Genomic DNA, 16,653 nt, shown 5'->3' with positions numbered 1-16,653 from the left:
TCCTGGAGCAGGAATTGAGGTGTCCAAGCTGCACACAGGCCGTGTGTTCCTGCCCAAGATCCATCCCTGCCTGCTTCCTTGGCATGTAACCCTGCCAAATGCTTCTCCATGTGTGTGTAACACTTAGGAAGTGGTTGCTAGGCTCTTGCAGGAAACACAGCAGAGCAGTCAAAATTCTTCATGGTAATTGGTAGGAATACTCCAGCCACCTCACTGCTGCCTCCCTCATCTTTCCATGGCAACACTCTCCCTACAGCAGCCCAGGTGCTTGTGGTTGGATATAGTAGGAGTTTTTGAGCCCTCCGTCTTCCAACTCGTCCCTTGGAGCACGGAGGGAACATCTGTACTTTTAAAGGATGGGCATCATGTGATACATCAAGCAGCTTCCCTTGCTCTCACCACATTCCTGTTCTATGCTGTCAGAGACAGAAAACTTTGGAAACATGCCTGAATTGAACCCTTGCATATCTTTTGTGGAAAGAACTTGTTGCCCTGTTTTTTGTAGTGGGAATGTAAAGGTGCTGAAAGAGTTCTGAGTGTTTCTCTTCCTTCCCATGGCCTGAGCCATCACACCTCTCTGTGAGCAGGAAAAAGGAGTGGAACCATACTCACAGCATCTGGTGAGGAGGAAGAAATTCCATTTGCTGTGCCAGCACAAGCCAAGACCCAAACTGAACCAAGAAGGGACAGTGTATTCAGGGATCTGTATCCTCCTCCCCCGGCCTTGGGAAGTTTATTGCCCTCCACAAAGAACACAGTGTGGTTGTCATTCCTGAGCAGCCCAGGCGGGCTGTTAAATGACAAGGGAAAATTACCCAGTCTGTTCTCCAGAAGGCAAGTGAGTAGGAATTTTCCTCCAACTGATTCAGGACAAAGTTAATGTAGGGAAAGCCATTAAAATTAATGCTGGTAAACAAGGATAAAAACCAGCAGGGTTGTAACAAAATTTGGATCAGATTGGGTTTCCCAGCTGTCGTGCTGCACGCTGTCTTAAAGGCAGTGGGCACAGGGAGGGGGTAAGCTGAGCTCAAAAAGCTCTTGCTGGAGGGGGCTGTGAGGTTGGGGCTGGGGCATCTGGGCTTCAGTGCCACCAGCTTTGTGCTCCAGCACTTTAATCCACTCGGGCCTACTGTAATTTTCTGGGAAGCAGTGATGCTGTTTTGTGTGATGGTTGTTCCATGGGGTATCTGTTCATGTGATGGTTATCTGCTGCTCTCCAGAGGCTGCCCTCAGCATTCAAGCCCTGCTCTAGGACTCTGGGAACATGCCCACGTGGTTGCTGGCAGCAGGGGTTTTGTGAGCGTGTTTGGGAGCAGATCTTGGGCTGTTGGGGCAGTGACTTGCTCCAGGAAGATGATCCTGAGTTCAGATGGGAAAGGTGCAAAGGGGCACAGCAATTCCCCTCTCTGTTTTGACTACTCCAGTGGTAATGGGAGCATGCCCAGGTTGGGCAGAGTGAGGATTACTGGGGATTTAGGTCCACTGTACCTGGAGGAAGGCTCAGGTTTGATGCCTGGTCTCATAGTCATAGTAGGTACAGGCTCAATGGGGCCCAGAGCATCCCAGGGAAAATATCCTGGCACAGGAGCTGTGTGTCATGGCAGTCCTCTAGGTAAACAGCTTTTTCCAACCCCACAGCATACTAAAAAAAGCCAGTCAGCTTCTTCAGAACTCCTGGCACTGGATGTTCAACTGACTTGACACTTTGGAATAGGTCAAATCCAGTATAACCAAGCCAAAATTTCTAGCCCCAGAACAGAAGCAATGGCCCATATTTTCAAAAGCAGTCAGCCATTTCCTTGCAGCGCCTGAGAGAACTGGATATTATGTTTGGAAAGAAAGAAGGCAACAATCTCATCTCTGAGCACAGCCATCTTCAGCACAGATGAACAATATCCATAGAAAACTTCCCAGTCCACCAGTCAGGGAAAACAATAGCAGGAAGATCCTTTGATTCCTCAAGAAGCATCATATCCCTTATAAATCTCCCTGATGAGGCTGTGTTTGCTCAGATTTCAATGATTTTGATGGCTCTGTCCTGGATGGTCAGGTTTTGCAGGGTAGGTTGGGTTTCTGTGGGATCTCCACGCAGCAGCTCACAGAACAAAGTGAAGCTGCTGAGATGAGGAGCTGTGATGCCTCCAGCCCAGTGCAGAGAGCTAGAGTTGGATGTCTGAAGTCATCTTCATCAGAGAGATGAAGGAGAGTCTGGGCAGGTTGAGACTGATGCTGGAATGGGAAGCAGCATGGAGGGAGGCCAAGAGCTCAAAAAGCTCTTCTTTTTGAGCCCTCATCCCTGTGGGAATCTACAGGCTGCCTCTATGGGGAGGCATCAGCCCCTTTCCACCAGTCAAGCTGCTGTCAGGTTGGTGCCTCAGAGGTGTGGAACTTTCTTTTCTTTTTCATGAGACTTCACCAAAGAATCAAGGTAACAGAATTATTTTTCTGTGACTATGTGAAACATTTTTTTTTTTCATTTGGATTATTTGAAAACTAAAACTGTTCATGGGTTTTAAAATTCATGTCCCCTCCAGGTTGCTTTACTTTGTTTTGTTTCTTATTCCCTCTCCCTTATTCCTCAGAGGGAACCATCCAAACCTACACAGTGTGTTATTTCTTAAGGAAATGCAATCGTTTTCCAGTCAAACCTAGGCTAGAAATGCTTCTGGTGATTCATTTGTCTTGGATGGAACAGAAACCAGGCTGGTTCAGGGAGAGTTTTCTTCTGTGTGAAGACCCACTTGAGCGGGGGAGTTCTTTCAAAAGCTTTTTGTTGAAAAAATAGAAGTTTTTATAGGCTTTGTCTGGGAGACCTGGGCTCCAGCCATTCTTTTGTTGCTGCTTCTTGTACGGTGCCAAGATCTGGAGCCTGGTTATCTTGGTCCAGCTTCCTGTGCCTGCTCCTTTGCAGGGTCACTGCTTCCTCAGGGTGGGATGGGTGGGATGATGGTGATGCCAACTTTGCCTTGACTGCTCTTTGTACCACGAATCTTTCCAAAGAATAAGGGTCACATGGGTGCAGAGCTGCCTTGGGTGCAGCAGGGACCTCCTGCTATCACATGGTGAGGGGTCCAGGCCCTACATTCATTGTTAGGGTCTGCTCAAGCTCCTTACAACCAAGAACCCCTTTCTGAGGTTTCCCAGCATCCAGCAAGGTTCAGAGCCAGCCACCAGGAAGGCAGATTCAGTGGCAATAACCACCACAGGTGGTTCCCCCACTTTTAAACCAAGCCTGTTTAATGGTGTGCTCTGTGAGACACAGCTTTCTGTTCCCTCAGGCAACAAGGAGTTGTGGGAAACCCCCAGGCAATGGCTGAAATCAGATGAGCTGATATGTCACATCCCAAGAGTAATCCTGGTTTTTGGGGGCTGTTATTATCATCTCTGTGGGGTGTCCCAGAGATAGCAAGACTGGGGGCAAGGGGCCATCATGGAAACAGGGCTGGCTGGAGAGGCTTGGGCAGCAGGAATAATTCACAGGGGACAGGAGTGGTGGCAAGTGCTGGTGTGACTGGGAAGAGAGCACAACAGGGGCTGGAGAGAAGAGAACACCCCTCCTGTAGTGACTGCTCTTCAAGCTGCCACCTCTGCTGTCTAGTGCTGGCCAGATCCACGGTGTAACTGCTCATCTCCAGTCCCTGCCTCCTCTGTGTCCCACGTGCTGCTTTTCCTATAAATAGTCCAGTGGGAAGCCACAGAGCCGCTGCAGATGGCCCCAGGTCCACGTGCAGTCTTGTGTGAGATCCCAGATAGGAGCTGTCAATTCCTTGCCTCGAGCCACCCATGAAACCTCATTAAAAATGGTGTCCTCTTCCTTAACCCCCATCACTTCCTCGCTTCCCAGTCTGACTTGCCTGCATTCAAGCACCCTTATTAAACATGCACTTCTAAGCGAGGAGCGCTGACTTTCCCTTAATTGAGGCATAATAATTAGAGCATTAACACATTAGGAGGGTGAGACAGCATGTTTAGCTTTTGTGATTAATTATCTGAGGATTGTAATAAGTTGTTAAGACATTAATTACTCTGGCATGTTTATTGCTCTTTATTGCAGAACAGACACTTGGTGGCTGCAAGTGCTGGTTCATCTGGCAATGGAGTGAGAAGGGGGCTGGAGGGAGGAGACCACCTACCCACCCACAGCGAGCTGCTGCTGGTGGGCACAGGGCAGGGGCATCCCCTGGGTGTGCCTGGGTGACCAGATAGGTTTATTTCTAACAGATAAATATAGAAGTGATATCTAAATCCCTTGGGGCAATCCAGGGCCTGGAAGGTCCTTTCTGATCTTTTCATCTGGATTTTTCTCCTCTTTAAAATGCAGTGTTTCTTTCCTGGTGGTTTGAGCTCCTCCTGGTTGGGATCTTTGTGTTGCCGGGTTTGGTCAGTGTGGCTCAGTCTCTGCCTGGATCTTACCAGGAGGGTTGTCTGTATTAAAAACAGGCTGAAGTTCGGAGTGTCAGCAGTGGGCAGGGAATGAACCAGGACTCCCGTGCCCTCCCTCACCCCTCCATTGGATGAATTTTCTGCTGGATTTTTGGGAAGTAAGTTAGGAAAGGGTTTGGAGAGTTTTGAATTGATATAGCCTCCTCTTCACACAGGAAGCTGCTCTGTGTCCCCTAGACAACTTCACGCTGGTGAGTAAGATTGGGTCTGATGGCAGAGCTCAGGCCAGGAGGATGAGTAGTTCTTGTGTGTTCCTGAAACTCTGAGAAATAGAAAAGGCAGCCAAATCAGCAGGATGACATGGTGGGCCTGTTCCCAACCTTCTGCTCTTCCCATGAAACACTCCTGCTGAGGGACCCTCCCTGCCCCTGCAGTTGTCTGGGCTGGGGAGAACACTGGAGACACAGGGGCAGCCCCAACCACTGTCACAGGTAAAGAGATTTGGGAAGGTGATGGAAGACAAGAAGACAGGGAAGCTGTGGGTGCAGTGTGTTGATATCAATTTCCTTTGGGACCCCTGGACCTGATGTTTCTGATTTCCAGGCTGTTCTGTGCCCTCACGTTATTGCAACGTGTGCTTGTGTCTCAGACAGCAGCTGATGGATGCAGGGGGCAGGAAGGGGGGCTTTCTCTGTTGCCTCTTTTTAAAGTTAAAACTTTAAAACATCAGTGATGATCCTGACTAGTCTTTATCCTTCCAGGACTGACCCAGTGGTCACTTTCCCTGTGGCTTCCACCAGCTCAAGCCAGTGTCACTGTCACTCAGTTGTCTGGATGGCTGGGGAGGAAAAATCCCTTCCTTGTGTACAGTCTGGGATCAGTCCTGTGTCAGCTGAATGTGATCTGCTGCCTTCAGCCCCTCAGAGCCCCATCCTGCCTCTCTCCAGCCCAGCCTGGGATTGGCATTCACTGTCAGGTACCTGCTTCCTGCATTCAGAGTATGGGATGTGTCAGCCCGGCATTCCCAGCTCAGCTCTTGGGGCCAAGGCAGGTCATGACTTATGAGTTTTAGCGTTAAAAAGAGAATTTCCTCTAGCTGTGTGCAATAAGACAATGGCACTGACCTGTGATCCTGGCATTGAGCAGCCTTAATGACTCCCCTTTGCAGGTAATAAGCAGCAAATGTACACATTTTGGGGAGATCTGAATATTTTTTTCCTCCTTTTAAGACTGCTGTCTTCCTAGGCCAGACTTAATTAGTAGACCTCATTATTTCCTGAAATGTAACTTGACTTCCATTGAATGAGAATTGTTCAGTGGATGGGGAGCAGCAGAGCGGTGCTGCAATATTCATATTGTTTTAATTGCAACATTAACATTTCATGCCGCTCTTGGCACACTTTCAGGTGCGGCCCTTTAGCTCAATACAACACTGTGAAAGGTTGGATCAGAACAATTAGGATGGAGTGACTGGATTTCTGGATTTTCTTTCTTTTTTTTTTCCCTTCTATTTTAGTGAACATAAGCTTGGATTCAATCCCCATCACTCCTTTTGTTGGGCAGAACAGGGAGTCAAGCACCCCTGGAGTGTAAATCCTTTTTTTTTTTTTTTGGAATAAGGGATGTGCTGTAGTGCATGTTTGAATTGTCCTTTTGTGGAGCTGAGGCCCCGCAGGTACAAGCGATACGTGATCCACCAGGCTGATGGCACCTCCTGGGACTTGACCTTTGCTGGGTGAATCACTCAAGTCCCAAAATGAGTCTGGCCAGCTGGGCCAGTGTCACCACGTGTCAGCTGGAGGGAAAAAGGCTGTTTCTCACTTCCCAGTTACTTCCAGGGCTCTGGAAGGCCTGAGGCTGGAAATGACACTGCGAACAGATAACGGCTGGGTCAGTGCAGATCCCAAATGAGCACAGGTCCCTGCTCTGTCTGCAGATTGCATATAGGGTTTGACTTTCCTGCAGCAGGGTCAGACAACCCTGAAATGCTGAGCTCAGCCTCAGCAAGCTCTGGTCACCATTGCTGCCTTGCCAGGTGTACTTAAACTTCCCCATATCAGAGAGCGGTGAAGAGGGACAGGAGTTGGCAAAAGCAACTCTGGATTCCACCCTGGAACGGCCTAACAAGGGTCTCCTAATTAGGTCACTGGAAGGGGCTGAGCAAGGAAGGCCAGCCAGCAGGCCTAGTCAGTGGCTTCTTGGTGTTGTTCTCCAAAGGTTGTATCACACGCTGAGATATGTGAACTTTAATTGGCTTCAAAGGAGAACCAAGAGGCTGTTGTGTCCCCCTTCAGCCTTTAAGAGGAAGAGGAAGGGTCTCTGTGGCTGCCTCTGTCCTGCTGAGAAAGGATAGCCATGCTGCTGGCTCCAGCTTGCAGATCCGTATGGGAGCTGGTGTGTGGGTCTGGTGGACAGCAAGGACTTGTGTGTGGAGGAACAGGCTCCCTCTCACTCACAGCAAGTGCCACTAATCGGTCAACCTGCTAATGGGTAGCTTGACATGTAAGTGATCCTGCTCAGAGCTCACGGGGCGGCTGCTCGGACTCTGGGCTGCCTTCCTGGCATTTGCTGGCAGCAGCCTGTGGATGAAACATCTTGCTGGAAGGTGAAATCTCTGTCAGTGTGGCACAGAGGCAATGGGAGGGTTGTAGGGAAAAGGGAGCTGGTCAGCCCATCAGTGCTCCTCCTTGGAGCTGGGTGTGTCCCTTCCATTTTAGGCAGCAGCTGAACTCAACCATAAGTGTGGGATGGCAATTAAAGTTGGAAATGCAGCAGGACCTTGGCTTGGTCAGTAGAGGAAGGGCAAGGGAAGGGCACACATTCCATTTTCAGGGGCTTTTCAAGGGCTAACATGGCATGTTAGCTGGCTGGCTCTCCTATGACCTGAAAAGGCTTGAAACCTTCTCCAGCCAGTACTGTGTGCAGTGGGATCCATGAGATCTCATGTCCTGCAGATATACAGTTTGGGTTTGGAGTCTCTGGTGTCTAGTAAGCTGTTTTTGCTGAATGGAGCATCTCCCCTTCCTGGGATATTTATAGCCTCTCTCTCTCTCCCACGCAGATTGTCTGATGTCTAATAAGGGATGATACACTACAGTTTGGAAGGTGCTAATAATGTCTCTCCTCTGATAGTCTATTCCCATGAAATTTATAGACTCTGACTGTCTCCAAGACCTCTGTTTCTCTGCCACATCAGGTTGAAATCTGTTTGCAGTGTCAGAAGTTGCTGGGGAGTGGGCAGAGGACAGACTGATGCAGCAGGATTGCGTATGCTTTGCACTTCTTAGGAAACTAGGCTGAAAACGCGCCCAGCTCTGTTTCCTGCAGATCTGGGGCGGGGGGCAGCTGTGGCTCGGATCACGGAATTGTGCGTTTGGGAAAGCAAGCTGGTTGTGTGGGAGGAAGGTGATGAGCTCAGAGACTACCCAGGAGGAGGAGTGCTCAGCCTCCACTGCCATGCTGTGGGTTCCTCAGGCACATTCGAGCTGCCTGGGGCGACCAGCGAGTGCAGAGCGTGGCCTCTTGTGGGAAACAGCCCCCGAGGAGGATAAACGAGCCAGCCCAGAGCTCCTGGCTGGTGTGAAGAATTGCCTGGCTAAAGGATAATGAATGCCACAGCAGGAGACAGAGCGTTTCTCTGAGGCCATTCATCCCCTTTATCACCCCGCTAACAAGCCCCAGAGCGCCTCCGGAGAGAGTTCTCTGGAGCAGCACCATCCCTCAGCCGTCTGCTGGCTGGGTGCTGGGAGTCAGGGGCACAGGAGATCACAGACCACCCCCCCAAATAGCAGCCCTGAATTTGGGTGTCAGCAGTGAGGACAGTGCTGTGGCTTTGCCGGTGTGGAGCCCATGCCCTCCTTCGTGCCATGCTTGGTGCCACCTGAGAGATCTGGATGTCAAAGCCAAGCATCCGTCTTTTTTTAAAGCACTTCTGGGCAGCGCCTGGAGCACCCTTAGGAGCATTGCTCGATCCTAACTCCCAGCTTGTCTGAGATATAAGATTTATACAAGACCCAGGAGGAGTTTGGGGCCGCCGGCACGGAGGTGAGTTGGTTCTGCTTCACTTGCAGCACAGCTGAGCCTGTGCGTGAGCCTTGTGCGAGGAGGAAAGGGCAGGAGTGATGTGCTCTTGGTAAGAGCTAATAAAAGCTAATTCATCCCTTTGCTCCGAGACAGTAGGAAGCATTAGTGGCTGGCTGAGTGCCTCCTCCACTGCGGCAGCGTGCTGGGTGCCTCCGCCTTCCCCCTGGCTGGGAACAGAGCGTGTCCTCCCGCGGAGGGGAAGGCTCTTGGTCGGAGCTGCGCCGTCTGCAGCTGCGTCAGCAGGCAGCCCGTGGGGCTCTCTGTAGCTGGCATCCCTCCTGGGAAGAGAAACCAGCCAGAAAACCTGGGCAGGTGGGTCTGGGAATGAGGATGGACATCCCTCAGGTAATCTGGACTTCTGCTCCAAGCAAATGCCTTTGGCTCTGCCCCAGGGCTTGGGCTGCAGCTCACGGGAGCAGAGCAAAGCACCATCCCGGATTTAGCTGGGCTATAGGAGACCCTCAAAAGGGCTGGAGCCGTTTGTGCCCAGGGAGGTGAACAAATAGGTTGGAATCCCTTCACCAAACAGCTCGTGTGCTCACCTGTGTGCTGCATGTGCAGGTACGTGCTGTGCCACCCTGCATGCCCACCTGCCAGAGTGATTTGTGTCTGGAGCACGGGGCACAGTGGGTGAGCATCAAGTAGAACTAATTGCCAGTAATTGAAAGTTTTTTCCTTTTTTTCTCCTGTTTGTTTTCGTAATTTCTCCTTTTTATCCTCCTCCAGGTTTGGCTGTTGGAGGATGCGTTTTGTGTGGTCCAGGGTAAGAAGAGAAAGCAAACAGGAGAGTCTGTATTGTGTTTGTGTGTCCTCAACAAATACTAGTGGTTTTGTAGGGGTAAAAAAAAGAGAAGAAGAGCTGCAAAGCTTTGCAGATGAAGAGGGCCATGATGGGTAATTGGGTTGTTCCAGTGAGGGCAACAACAGCAGGGGAGCAGCAGTTGGTGGGGATGGTCTGGAGTGTGTCTGCAAAGCTGTGGAGCAGAGGAGAAAGTGTGTCTTGGAGTTGGGTGTCTCCTTGAGAGTGACCAGCACACCAGCAAGAGGATTGTAACCCCAATTTTTTCTCTCCATTTTTTTAACAGGAGATCTCCAAGCATTTTCAAAGGAAGCTAGCACCACAGATTGGAAAACTTTACATTTTGAGGCTTCAGTGATTGGTTTAGAGCCAGCCAGAGGAACCTGTGAGTGCTGAGCCCTCACGCTCTCCTCCAAACCATCTCCAGACCTTGGCCTCTCTCCCAGGCCCCTGTGCCGACCAGACTGATGTTGGGGAGCTCACTGGAGGCCAGTCTTGTCCCATAGGGTGGAGGCAGGACATGTTTCCACCTGTGGCCACTGCCATCAGCTGGACTGGCTCTGGGAGGGAGGATGCTGGCACAACAAGTGACCCTTCAAAATGGGGTTGGATTTATAGGGGTGCACTCTAGTCCCAGTCTGTGAGGCCCCTGTTCCTGCCCTGACCTCTCTCTCAGCATTTTGGGAGGAGTTCACTTACAATTTCAAAACATGTGGTGCTTTTTCTTCTTTTTGCCCAGCACCACTCAGTGTCGAGTTGAAGGGAAATACAATACATCACCTTCCTTGTGGGCTGCCATTCAGCCAAGAGTAACAGAGATTAGCCTTCAATCACAGGGGGGCCAGAGCTGAAGGAAACCTTCCCGAGGACACGCTGGAGAAACATTTTCATTAGTGGAGGAGAAGCTGACGGAGATGGAGTGGCCCTTCACCTCAGCTGCCAGACCTCTCGCCTGCCTGGCGTTAACAGGACAGGGAGATGCTAATGGAGGAGCTGGTGCCAGCTGCAAGTCTTTAAGTGCTGTCTGCATCCAGATGTGAGGAACAGCTGTGACACAGCAAAGCAGCGCTTTTAGAGCCTGGTGGGGGTGGGTTTGTTTTGGGGTTTTTTCCCTGCCTGTGAGCGCTCGCTGCTGGAAGCAAAGTGGCTCTCAGTTAAAAGGGAGAAATGGGTGCTGGGCCACATACCTGAATGGATACCCTGGGCCAGAAAATGATGTCCTTGGGGGATAAGGTTCATAGATCCAGGAGATATCATGGCCTCTGCCTCCTGCAACACATTTTGCAATTTTAACAGGACTGCCTTAGTGGTAGTGGAGGCTTTCTCTGCTCCATGGAAAGCTGTTCCACAGCCTGCTGTTGCAGGCATTTGCTCTTACTTTGCATCCCCCCAGAGCAGTTGAGGTGCCCAGGGTTCACTTTTGCTATTGATGTCTCCTTCATGTTGAAGAAACACCCCCTGGACCCCAGCTGGGTGGCTGGCACAGACCTGTCTGTCCCGGTTACTGGGAATTAACCAGCAGGATCCCTGCAGCCACATCTGCCGTCCCCCACCACCTCACCTCCCTGGGGCTGGCGTGCTCCTGACAAAGGCAGGCTCCATCTCTTTCACTCACAGCTGAAGGATGCCTTGCCTGGTCCTGTCTTGCAGGTTAGAGGGAAATCGTTTTAATTTGTGTGGCACATTCCTTTGGGCGGGAGGTGGGGGGAGAAAAGGAACAAACAAAAAAAATCCAGCAGAAACTCTGGCTATTCTGGGTATTTTTAACTGTTTGCAAAGGACCATTAATATCTCTTTCTCTGCTTTTTTTTTTAAACTCCCTGCAGACCGTTCTCTCTAGGGGGCTGCCTGTGGTGCTGCAATAACATCACGTCTCTGTGGTGAAGGTAAGCAGGTTCTCAGTTTTCTGAGAGACTCCCAAGGAGCCTCATCTCTCCTCTCTCTGCACCTCCTCACCATGTGCACAGCCCTCTGAGAAGGGGCTCCCTGGCTGGGAGGGTGAAGGCTCAGAGATATTCACACCTTCTGGGATGGGTTTTATCAGGAATGGGATTTGAGCTTCCTGAGAGGGAGGCGGCGCAGCCTGGCAGCCAGGGAATTGGGTTGGAACGCCAAATCAAATGTGGCTTCTGGTTTTGGAGCATTCTCACATTAAGGTACCTCTCACATCACCCTCCTCCCTTTCAGAACTGAGTGCAGCCAAAATGAGAGGAAAACCTGGCTCCTGAGCATTTTTCCCCCCACAATGCCTTCACCTGGCTTGTATTCCCTTTTCTCCTACAATCTCAGCTGGCTGAGTTTCAGTGCCAGCCTATTGAAAGGAAAGGCACGTGCTGGCTTATGGAGGGAGAGAGACCTGAGACAGGATAAATCTGGAGGCAATGAGATTGGGGGGAGGCAAGTCAGCTGCTCTGACACTTTTATTATGGAGCCAGGCTGCTTGGGAATGAATCTTTCTTGAAATGTGTTGCTGGATGACATTTCTGCCAGGTCTCGGCAGTAACCTTCTCCAAGCCTTGCTGCCCAGCCCTGTGCTTGCCTTTTCTTGGGACAGAGAGAAGGAATATCATCTAGAAATGCCACAGGCTCCATACACCTCCAGTCAGTTTGAAGACACATGGACTTTGGCACCAGAAGCTCCTCAAGCTTTGGTGACTTACAGCTGTGTGTGTTGTTTTGCAAAGGAGGTGTCGGCCCTTATGTTTCTCATTTCAGAAACAATGAGGATATAACAGAGGCCAAAATGAAATCCTCCCTGGAGTTGCCAAGAATGATGGATAACTGCAAGAAAATATTATTCTATGGCTCTGAAAAAGGAAGATCTACTTTCTTAGTAACCTGATAATGAGGTAGTGGCTCTGCTCGGTGCAGAGGCTGGAAGCCAGGGGAGATTTGGGGTTACAAAGAGGGCTGGGCAGAGTTTGCTGCCCTCTCAGCTCCTTTCCTGTGTCACTGTCAACTTAGATTTCACATCAAGAGGGTGATGTTATGCCTGGCGGTGACAACAGCAGAATGTCACTGGCAGAGGTGAAATCTTTCCCTCCGTGAGGGTAATTCTTCCTTTCCCTTCCCCTTGGCTTATGTCAAGAACCTCTGGCTCCCGGTGCCGAGTGGGCCATGCACACATGCTGCTCAGGGGGCAACACATTCTGTGCTGAGCTTCACTTTTCCTGCTGTCTTGGTAAGCAGCTCTGGGTCACCGATGCCTCTTGGCTGCGTGGTGACCCAGGACAAAGGGAAACCCCTTGTCACTGTCTGAGAGAAATTGGGGCCGTTGGAAGCTGCCGTGTTTGCCACCATGGCAGCACTGCTCAGAGTGCTCCTCTGCCATGCTGGCACACTTATATCATCGTCAGCTTTGCCAGGGATGTCCCTTCAGGGACCATTTGTGTTCTTCAGGGGCCAGGTCTGAGCTAGGTCAGGGTCTGAGGGGCAGACTTACGTATGTTAAAGGGTAATGTCCCCCACAGGCTGTCTCTCACCTCCTCTGAACAGCAGCTGATCTTGCAGCAGTGTGCCTGTGCCCACCTGCTCCAGCAGCCCCTCTGCCAGCTTCTGTCCCCCAGGGTCAGTTCAGCAAAGCTTAGTGTTGTTCTGGGTCCAGCTTCCATTTTCTAGCTGGTTATGGAGGAGAGGATGAAGGTTGTTGCTGCTGCTGCTGCCAGGCCACACTAGAAAACAGGCAGGGGACCAGCCTCTTACTGCACTTAAAGATCCAAGAGTTTAATCTGACTCTGGTTCTCTCTTAGCCCTGAACCTGTTGTGTCTTTTCCAGCTGGTGCCCGAGCCTTTCTTTGTTATTTTTATTTTTTTTTCCCTTTTCTCCTCACCTTATGAAAAATGGCTTTCCCATCTGCATCTGTCAGGAGTGTGCCGAGCCGGGGGTACGGCTCAGTGAATATACAAATGCGCGGTTGGACCGTGGCCTCCCTGACAGGCTGGAGATGAATTCCAAATGTGCAGGGAGAAGAGCTCCTGCTGCCTCTGATGGTTGTTTTTCTTATCCCGAGGAGGTGTGAGAATCGCCTTTGGGAGCAGCGTTTCCTTCTGCTCCTGTTCTGCCTTTACCAAGGATCAGTTCTCTGCCATCCATCATCGGACGAGCCCTCTCCTCGCTCCCACGTCTCAGCTGCTGATGGGAGTGCTGGAGAAGGGGGAAACTGTTTTATCCTGCTTTTTACTACCATCCTTTTTCCTGTCCCTTTTGCATCCCAACCTCCTAGGCCTCTATTACAAGGCAATTGGCAGGCTGGGGCTGGAGAACACTTGCCTTTTCTTGCTGATCCAGGTAGAGGGGAGGGGATGGTTTCATATAATCATTGCATATCCTGAGTTGGAAGGGACCCACGAGGATCATTAAGTCCAACTCTTAGACCTGCACAGGACACCCCAGCAATTCCACCCTGTCCCTGAGAGTGTTGTCCAAACACTTTTTGAACTCTGTCAGGCTTGGAGCTGTGACCACTGCTCTGGGGGGCCTGTTCAGTGCACAACCACCCTCTGAGTGAGGAACCTTTTCCTAATATCCAGCCTAAACCTCCCCTGACAGAGCTTCATGCTGTTCCCTTGAGACCTATCACTGGTCACCGTTTGACCTTACCCAGGGGGCTTAAAATGTAATTTTGATTGGAGTTTTCCAGAGGTGTTGTGTGTGACTCCATGTGAGATGCACTGAAAGCACCCAACTGCTCCTGGATGTCTCAGCCTCGCTGTGTCCCCTTCCCCTGCTGCAGGTGACCAGAGCTCTGGGGCTCTGCAAGGAGGAATTCACCATCTCTGAGTTGTGGAACCCTGCAGGGTCGCTCAGGTACCCAAAGAGAGATGACAGCCTGCCCTGACAGCCATGAATTTGCTGAGCTCTTCTCCTGCCTCTTGGCTTTCTGCAGTGAGGTACACGAGCTGCTTCCCTGGCCTTGATGTGCAGAGAAGCTTTCAGCCAGGTGGGCTCAGAGGAGCAGGCAGGCAGAAAATGAAATGAGTGTCTCCATGCTCTTGCCACAGCTATCTGGTCAAGTAGGGGAACCTTCTGGGTGGGCAGACCCCCTCTTTGGCAGGAGGAGAGAGCAGGCAGCTTGAGCTGAGCTGTTTTTTTGACAAGCAGATGGATGTTCAGTGGGGACCCAAGAAAACCCTCTCGCTCCAGGCTATCTGTGAGCCCTCCAAACCAGAGCGTTGTGCTGACACAAAGCATCGCTCCGTTGGTGCTCAGCTTGAATTGCCTCTTCCAGGCGCCTGATTCGGGACACACCGACCGTCCCCTCCTGCCACCAGCTCCCGGGAGGAGCCAGCTGCCTGCCTGCAACCGGGCGAGGATGGAGCCGGAGCCGTGGAGCAGCGAGGAGGGAGGGAGGCGAGCGACGGCAGATTCCTCCGGCATCTCCACACCGCGGGGCTCTTGGCGAGCGAGTGCTCGTCTGCTTTGAAAGCTCTTAGTGCTCCTGCAGGTGGGAGCCAATTTGTCTGCTTTCCTGCCCAGGTGCCATCTGTTTGTAGGATTGCCTGTGCGGTGGATGAGCACGACGGGGATGGCGAAGGGAAAGGGCTGCTGGGCTGGGAAAGATGAGCCTAAAACTTTCCTTGAGTATCTTCAGCGCTTCTGGCTGCCGTTGTTCTCTCTCCCCAGCATCGCAGCGGGGAAATCGGAGCCTGTCATTTGCTGTTCCCGGAGCGTGGAGGGGAGCTGAGGCACTGCTAATAGCAAACTATCATTCTAATGCTAATTTCCTACCATTAGCTCAGGCTGGGGGAGGCTCAGCCTGGGTGGAGGGAAGCCATTAGCAGATGGAGAAAGAGGGAGATGTGTTCGGATTTGTTCTGCACCCCCAGAAGGGATTTTCAGAGGCCAGATGATTAACCACCACTGGGCAAATTGGTAACACGAGCTAGGTTCAGTCTCTGGTGGACGTGGCAGGAAGGGAGAGGATGCTTTGTTCCAAGTTGTCCTTCCTTTAGGGATTTCCTGAGTGCTTCAGGCTTTGGCTTGAGTTTGGTGTTAGCTGCTTGTTGCCAGCCCTCGTGTGTTGTGACCCAAGGGATGCTCAGAGCGCTGGCAGGGCTGCAGCTGGTGGCACCAATGTCCTTTCAGCAAAGGAGCCAAGCAGGGTTGGGTTTAGCTGCTGTCTTTTTGGGAGGAGCTTCCCAGTTCAGGAGCCTGGACATCCCTGTTTGGTGGCAGGCTTCAAAGCAGGGAAGTTTGGAATCCACCTTTGAGATACCCGAGAGCTAAAAAAAAAACCTGTCCTTTTGCCATGGGAACAAACCCAGCTGCCCCAAGCTGGAGATCTGTCAGGAGAAACCAGGGGCTGAGTTTGGAGTTGTGAAGGGAAATGAACTATTTCCCCGCCCTTTCCAGAGGTGAGCATTCCTACATCCATCCTCTTCATCAGTCTCCTCTAGACAAGAGGAAGAGCCTGTGCTGCTCCCTGGACTGGTGTAGGTGCCTGAGAGCTTCTGGGTTGTGTGAGGAAGGCGATTGGCTACAGTAGGACTGTAGGGACTGTTTGGGCAACAGTCAGAGAGGTTTCTCTGCCATTTCTAGACCAGCTTGGAAACCTTGGGACTAAAGGCATGCAAGCTGTGCCTGGCTGGGAAGAAACTGGTTGCCTGCTACTGAGGGGCAGCGTTGTTTGAAGGCAAGGGCCCAGTAGTGTCCTGATCTGTGGTGTGACACACCTCCTGAAGACCCAGCAGCCTGTCTGTGGTGATCTAGACCACTGGCTTCATCATTTCATAGGGAAGCATACAAGGATTTTTTTTTTAAACCCACTTAAAGACCATTTTAAAACTCTTCTGTCATCTAGCAGAGACTCAGTGGAAGGACAAAAGCAGCCACAATAAACCAGGAACTGGTTAAATATTAAAGGGCAGGTAAGGCAAGAAGGGACTCTCCTGCCAGGAGGACAATAGGCTCGCTGTGGTTACCAGCTATCAGATCCATCCTGGTGTGGAGCATGACTCACTGTTGTTTAAGAAGCTATTTCCATCTGAAAAAAATGGCTCCTACCTTTTCTAGAGACTCTTCCCTGCCTTGTTTGAAGAGAGAAACAAAAAAGTGAAGGGCTACTTTTTCCTAGTCAAGGAGGCTCAAACAAACTTTCCCTCAAGTAGCTGAGCAAGGAAATCAGCGCATTATGTGTTCTCAAGAATAATACAATCAAAGTAGTTGCGGGGGAAAAAAAGTAAGAATAAAATAGCATTGCTTTTCCCAGTTCAGCACTTTGAATAATGAGCCTACAAGCCAGAGGCAGAGCTCCCAGGAGAGGAGCTGTGTACTTGAGATGGACACAACAAGTGTCTTGGGTGGGCTGGGATCTGAAGCCATCTCTCTCTAATTTTCTACATCAGTGAGAACACAGCACAGCACCATCAATCATAGTCAACCTACCCTC

General features: G+C 51.0%; 1 long non-coding RNA gene across 1 annotated transcript; it reads left to right on the top strand.

Annotated features, from left to right (window-relative positions):
- The first annotated feature begins 9,015 nt into the window (after window positions 1-9,015).
- On the top strand, window positions 9,016-16,165 carry LOC113973115. The gene is made up of 3 exons (XR_003536136.1): window positions 9,016-10,301; window positions 11,092-11,151; window positions 11,981-16,165. It is a non-coding gene; the product is annotated as an uncharacterized LOC113973115 (long non-coding RNA).
- The last annotated feature ends 488 nt before the right edge of the window (window positions 16,166-16,653 follow it).

Source organism: Neopelma chrysocephalum, unplaced genomic scaffold, assembly GCF_003984885.1.
Source record: "Neopelma chrysocephalum unplaced genomic scaffold, ASM398488v2 Primary Assembly neopelma1_98, whole genome shotgun sequence".
NCBI lineage: Eukaryota > Metazoa > Chordata > Aves > Passeriformes > Pipridae > Neopelma > Neopelma chrysocephalum.
This window is presented reverse-complemented; position numbering and strand designations above follow the sequence as displayed.